The 6,712-nt window shown below is 42.3% G+C and overlaps 1 pseudogene; it reads right to left on the minus strand.

The window, feature by feature from the left end:
- Window positions 1-1,000: 1,000 nt before the first annotated feature.
- Window positions 1,001-2,171, minus strand: LOC105709418 (large ribosomal subunit protein uL5-like; annotated as a pseudogene).
- Between the last annotated feature and the right edge of the window lie 4,541 nt (window positions 2,172-6,712).

Below are 6,712 nucleotides of genomic sequence, written 5' to 3' on the forward strand. Positions count from 1 at the left end.
GTACCAGATGGAAGCTAAGATCCTCATCAAGGAACAAAGAACACCAAAAATGATAATATATATGAGTAAATGTAAAATACATGTTCCTTAATTATTAACTTATTTAAAAGATAAATGACTGTTTAGAGCAAAAATAATAGCATTGCATTGTGGAAGTTAATATATGTAAAAATAAAATAAATGTCAAAAATAGAGCAAAGGAGGGAGGAAATAGAAGTATACTGTTGTAAGATTCTCACATTGTATGTCAAGTGGAATAATATTAATTCAAGATAGACTCTGTTAATTTAAGAATGCATATTGCAATTCCTAGAGTAACCATCTAAAACAGATGTAGATAAAAAGCTAATAGATGAGATAAAAAATAGAATGTTAGGAATTCCCATGAATTTGAAGAAGGCAGAAAAGAAGAAAAGAAAAAAGAGATATCAAATAGCAAAATGGTACATTTCAACCCAACCAAATCAATAATTACATTAAATGTTAAGTGAACCAAACACTCCAATTAAAAGACAAAAATTGATGATTTAAAGAAATAATACTCAACTGTATCCTATTTGTAAGATACCCACTTTAAATGTAAAAATACAGAGAGGTTAAAAATAAAAGGATAAAAAGAAGATATGTTGTGAAAGACAACATAGATTGAACACAAGAACTATTACTAGAGTTAAGAAGGGACATTTCATATGAGAAAAGAGTCAATTAACCAAGAAGACAGAACAATCCTAAATGTGTGTGTATCTGATAACAGAGTTTCAAAACGATGCAGAAAAACTGACAGAACAAGACCTGTGTGCTTCACGTCATGTAATTTATATCTTGTGGATGCAAAGTTCAGGCATGGGGTTCTTCTTTTTACCTTGATCCACCATGATGGAGAACAGGAAGAGCTTTATCTTGATAAAAAAATAAACTATACATTTGTAGAAGTTTTGGGGGTTCTTTGTTTGTTTTTCACTGAGAACTTTTTTTTGGCCTTTTGAATAGAAATGGGAATTTATTTGCCAGGAAGGGTGATTCCATCATACTTCTGCTGGAACCAGCGCATGGCCTCCTCTTTTCTGATTCTGTGTTTGGCCCCGATGCAGCCTGTCCTGTGCTTCTTGTCTGCCTACCCAGCACCACATAGAAGTCCAGGACGTAAGGGAGTGTAAATTAGTTCAACCGTTGTGGAAGACAGTGTGGCGATTCCTCAAGGATATAGAAATAGAAATGCCATTTGACCCAGCAATCCCATTACTGAGTATATACCCAAAGGATTATAAATTGTTCTTTTATAAAGACACATGAACATGTATGTTCATTGCGGCACTGTTTACAATAGCAAAGACTTGGAACCAACCTAAATGCCCATCAATGATAGACTGGATAAATAAAATGTGGCACATATACACCATGGAATACTATGCAGCCATAAAAAAGGATGAGTTCATGTCCTTTGCAGGGACATGGATGAAGCTGGAAACCATCATTCTCAGCAAATAAACACAAGAACAGAAAACAAAACACCACATGTTCTCACTCATAAGTGGGTGTTGAACAATGAGAACATATGGACACAGGGAGGGGAACATCACACACCGAGGCCTGTTGTGGGATGGGAGAGCTAGGGGAAGGATAGCAGGGGGTGGGGGGGATTGGGGAAGGACAACATTAGGAGAAATACCTAATGTAGATAACTGGGGGATGGATTCAGCAAACCACTATGGCATGTGTATACCTATGTAACAATCCTGCATGATCTGCATGTGTACCCCAGAACTTAAAGTATAATTTAAAAAAAAGAAGTCCAGGCTGTACATACCAAATCTTAGGTCATATTTGATACCCAGATTGATGTGTTCCTGGATCCCAAACCAAAGTTTCCAGTGTCTGAGAAGTTGTTTTTTTCTTAACTCATACTCCCGTACATTTAGACCCTTCAAGATTTCTTCTGCCTTGGCCCCTCAAACTGTGCAGTGGACAGCAATCTTTTCATTTCTCCAGATGCCAAAGGATCTGACAGTGTATCTTGCTTTGGAAAACACAGGGGTCTGCCCTGTGAGCTGCTCCAACATCCTGGCTGCTCAGGTCAGTCTGTCTCTACTCTTCCAAGCACAGATGTTGAGACAGAACTTTTGGATGCAAAGTTCCCGCATGGGGTTCTCCTTTTCACCTTGATCCACCATGATGGAGAACAAGAAGAAATTTATCTTGATAAAAAATAAAATAGACATTTGTAGAACTTTTTTGTTTATTTGTTTTGTTTTGGTTTTTGGTTTTTTTTAGACAGGCTCTCTAGCTCAAGAATAAGTCTGGGGCTTAAGGTCAAGGCCTAATCAGCCACTGTCTTGACACAGTCTCAGAGAGTTGGGCCAGAGCTCTCAAATCCCTCCTGCCTGATACCAGGGAGGAGCCGGCAGTTGGGTCAGGACAGAGCCAATAGTTGCAGGTGAGAGATAAGCAAGGCAGATGCCAGATAGTGCTCAACCCTCTCCATAGGCTGGTAGACAACACATGGGAGGGAGCAAGTCATAGATGATCCAATTTCCTGTTTCAGCACTTTTACTTTCTTCATAATATTTAACTACAATTTGTAATCATTGCATCTATCCGTGTGTTCATGATTTAGTGTCTGTCTCACCCTGGGTCTGTAAATCCCATGAGAGCAGAAAGCATGTCTGTCTTTTTCATCATCTTATCCTAAGCCTTGGATACAGTAGCTGACATGTCGGAGCACCCTTGATAACTGGTCGTTGGATAAAGGAGTAAATAAATGAGTGAATGAGGGAAGAATAGAAGGGAATGGAAGAAAGGAAGAGAGATCCATTTTCTATTTTCCCTAGAAGAGCTAAGGCAATGTCATAAAGAGCATGAGGTCAAAAATACAAACCCTCAGGCCTCTTTTGCCATCCCAAAGTTTTCTAATAACTCCTGCAACTCCTTGCTGGGCTACCCTAGCCCTGTTTCTCCCCTGCCACCTGAGCTCCTGACCTCTCTGTCAGGCTCAGTAGCTGGGCAGCAGGACCCCTGAGGACCATGAGATCTTGGTCGAAATCCTCTTCTGTTTCCTGCAAGGACGTCCCCCTCTCTCTGGACTTCAGTATGTCCTGCACTAAATCAGACTTTTGTCTGCCAGAGCACAATCTCAGCTCCCTGAGAAAGGAATGCACAGTCATTGATCAAAGACTCTTAATTTGCTGCCCCCCCAACCCCATCGCCACAATGAGCCATTTTCCAGACAATAGCCATCATCACTGCCTTTGTGCAGGCCCAGGCATCCTGAAATTGAGCCTCCAATTTCCTTGTAGACATGCACAGGAAGTAGAAAATCTATGCCATTCCCTGGAGGCAGATTGGCAGTTTATTCCAAGGCACGCTGGGTGCCTACTCCCCAGGGTGCAGAGGGGACAGATGACCTGGCCAGCCCGGGAGAGGTCTAGCTCCCATGGCCAGTCCTCCAGGGTAGGATTAGCATCTCCCTGGAGGCTGAGGCCCCCTTAACTGCTCTATTTGTGTCACCCACCCACTCACTGCTGTGCAGAGCAGGGCTCTATCTGCTGGGGTCACCCCAGGAAAACCCTGCAACCCTGAGTCCCAGAGTCTTGTTTGCAGGAGGACCCCTTTGCTTGCTGGATCTTTATTCAGGGGACTAGAACTCTGAGAAAGGAATGCCCCATCTAGGAAGAAGCCCTTGAAGTTACCAAGTCATGCTGAGGTAGGAGGCGCCCCTTTATTCCATTTCCCAAAGGACAGCCTGTAGATACTTCCAACTCATACATCTGAAAACGCCATTTCTCCTGCTTAAACCTCTGACCATGAGTAGAGGGGCTCCACAGCTGTGCTGAACATGATCTTAAATATTTTGAGACAGTCAGGGAAATTTGATTAGGACTGGGTATTAGATAATAGAAAGGATTATTGTTAGTTTTGTTGGGTGTGATAATATCGCTGCTGTTGTGTAAGAAAACATCCACATTTTTTAGAGATACATGCTGCAAGAGTGGCAGGACACGCTATCTGGAATTTGTTTTCAAACACTTTAGTACAGAAAAACAAAAGGGAAAGAAAACTATCATAAAGGAGAATCCAGGCTCAAGAAGATGAGATGCTCAGATTGATAATGTCTGCCACAGGCAGGGAAGAGGCAGCTGGGGTCGGGGTGGAGGGAGTGATGGGCCACCAGCCATGCCTTGGCCATCCTGGCTGGTCCCTCATCTGCCAGACAAATGTCTACTTTGCTCTTCAGGCCTACTTCAAAGAATACCTTAGTTATTATTGATTAACTAGGAGTTGATGGGTTCTTAAACAATTCAGTCTTGTTTATTTATTCTGCTGCTGCTCTAGGACAAACCAAAAAATAAGAAATATCAGGGCCTTGGTCTAACAATTGCTGCTATGAATTGACTTTATATGAAAGTACCGACTTTCTGGCTGGGTGCGGTGGCTCATCCCTGTAATCCCAGCACTTTGGGAGGCTGAGGCAAGCAGATCCATTGACATCAGGAGTCCAAGACTAGCCTGACCAACATGGCAAAACCTCGTCTCTACTAAAAATACAAAAATTAGCTGGGCATGGTGGTGTGTGCCTATAATCCCAGCTACTGGGGAGGCTGAGTCAGGAGGATCGCTTTGAACCTGGGAGGCAGAGGTTGCAGTGAGCTAAGATCGTGCCACTGCCTTCCAGCCTGGGTGACAGAGCAATACTCTGTCAAAAAAAAAAAAAAATACTGACTTTCTATTTTAGACTCAAATAAGCAATTTCGCCTTTCCTTATTTGCAAGTAGGAAGGGATATTAATAGCTGCCACTTATTGGATATCTAACATGTGCCAGGCACCATGCCAAGTGCTGTGCGTGTATCATCTCATTGATCGTCACCACAATCCCACAAGCTAGGGCTGTACTACCACCATATTTCAGATCCCAATTGGAATCACTTGTACAAGGCCACACAGAGGGTAAGCACTTGAGTTAGGATCTGATGAAGCTCTGTAGTACCAAAGGCACTGTTCAAGCATTATACTCACCTCTCACCAAATACCTGGACAAAAGACTTATAAACTTGGGGGCCACAGGGAAGAGCTGGGAGTTTGTGGCCTAGAGAGCCAGAGAGAAAAAAAAAAGAGAGACCAAGTTCCAAAGGACAGCTGCAGAGAGCTGGTAACCTCAGAGAAACTCTCTGCTCTAACCAAGAGAGGGAAAGAGAAAGCACCATCTGCAAGGAGCTCCCAGCACGCAGAGAAGAATCGCTTCCTGGACAGCTCAGAGCAGCTGCTCAGAAGCCACCAGGAAAGGGCTCCCGGCTGTGAGGCCTCCAGGTGGCTGGGACCACTTCCCTGAATATTTAGCCTACTTTGGGGCCAGCACTCTGTCAGCTAGTGAAGGTCTGAAAACTGGGGGATTCAATAAGTAAAACTGGGAACACAAATTTGAGGCTCCATTAATATAATTCTAACTGGGCATAATCCTTTGTTTAGGGATTTTCTTATTTTACGGTAATAATTTGAGTCAAACTTTTTGTCTGAGTTTCGTTATTTCTGTAGGATTTAAATTTTTATCAGTAATTAAATATTTTACCCAGTGTTCTGGGATGGGGTGTGCTGTCAACACACAATGCAAAGTTCCAACATAGGCATTGAATGTGTGGCTCCTACAAGGAATCTGATATTCCAACTGAAGCGAAATTCATTTAGAAATAAAGAAGAATTGCTAGTCTACAATTTTCTGTTTTCTGTTTCTGTATTTTTTTTTTCTTAAAAAAGGACTCCAAGATTTCCCCCAGGAATGTATGAGAATTGCTTGTAGTAATTTAGGACAGAGGTTAGAAATAAGAAGGAATTGCTAGTCTATAATTCCCTGTGTTACCTGTTTCTGTATTTTTTTCCTTAAAAAACGACTCCAAGATTTCCCCAGGAATTCATGAAAATTGTTTGTAGTAATTTAAGATGGAAGTTAGTGAATGTAATATGAATGTGGAATTGGAAGCTCTAACAGGTGTGAGATTTCAGCTGAAATATTAGGAATGAGGCATGAGCTCACGGGAATTGCCCAGTTTGAACTGTCTGCATGAATGTGTCCAGTTGCAGTGTGGATTTCAGTGTAGTTAGCTGGCATTTGTTTTGGCTGTGATCTTTGAGCTCCTTCATTGGCTGTTTCTCTAATAAGGGTTTGGAGAAGCCAAAACTACAGTAATAAATGGCTAAGACCATAGAGTTAGCACCAGAACTTTACTCAGTGTCTAAGAAAGCTCTCTAGGACCCCAAGTTCTACAGCCTTCCAAAATCAACCTTCTCCTTAGAAGCTAGTGATAGTCCAAGTCCCCAGACGGCTTATCTGAAAGAAAGCCTGGCTGTTTATCAGGTTTCTCTCCCCCTGAGATCTCCAGAAATCCCCAAGGAATGCTTCTGTGTCTCACAAAGCAGCCCTGATCATCACTTGAACATCAAGCAGCTGCCTGACTTTTGGGCAACCTGTTCCTTCATCCCTGTGTTGCATTTCTCTGGATTATTTCTGCTCTCTTAAAAGTCCCATCCTAAATTCCCCCAGAGAACAGCGAAAACCAGATTGTAACATTTAACACAATTTTACTGAAGGTGCATGGGGAACAGAACAGGATTGCAATGTGGAGTGCTGGCTCTCTCTCTCTCTCTCTCTCACTCTCACTCTCTCTCTTTCTCTCTCTCTCTCTCTCTCTCTCTCTGATCCAGCCTGACACTGTGCACACAGAA

This window comes from Aotus nancymaae, unplaced genomic scaffold (genome assembly GCF_030222135.1).
Source record: "Aotus nancymaae isolate 86718 unplaced genomic scaffold, 86718_ANA_hifiasm-v0.15.2.pri h1tg000007l, whole genome shotgun sequence".
In the NCBI taxonomy this organism is placed as follows: Eukaryota; Metazoa; Chordata; class Mammalia; order Primates; family Aotidae; genus Aotus; species Aotus nancymaae.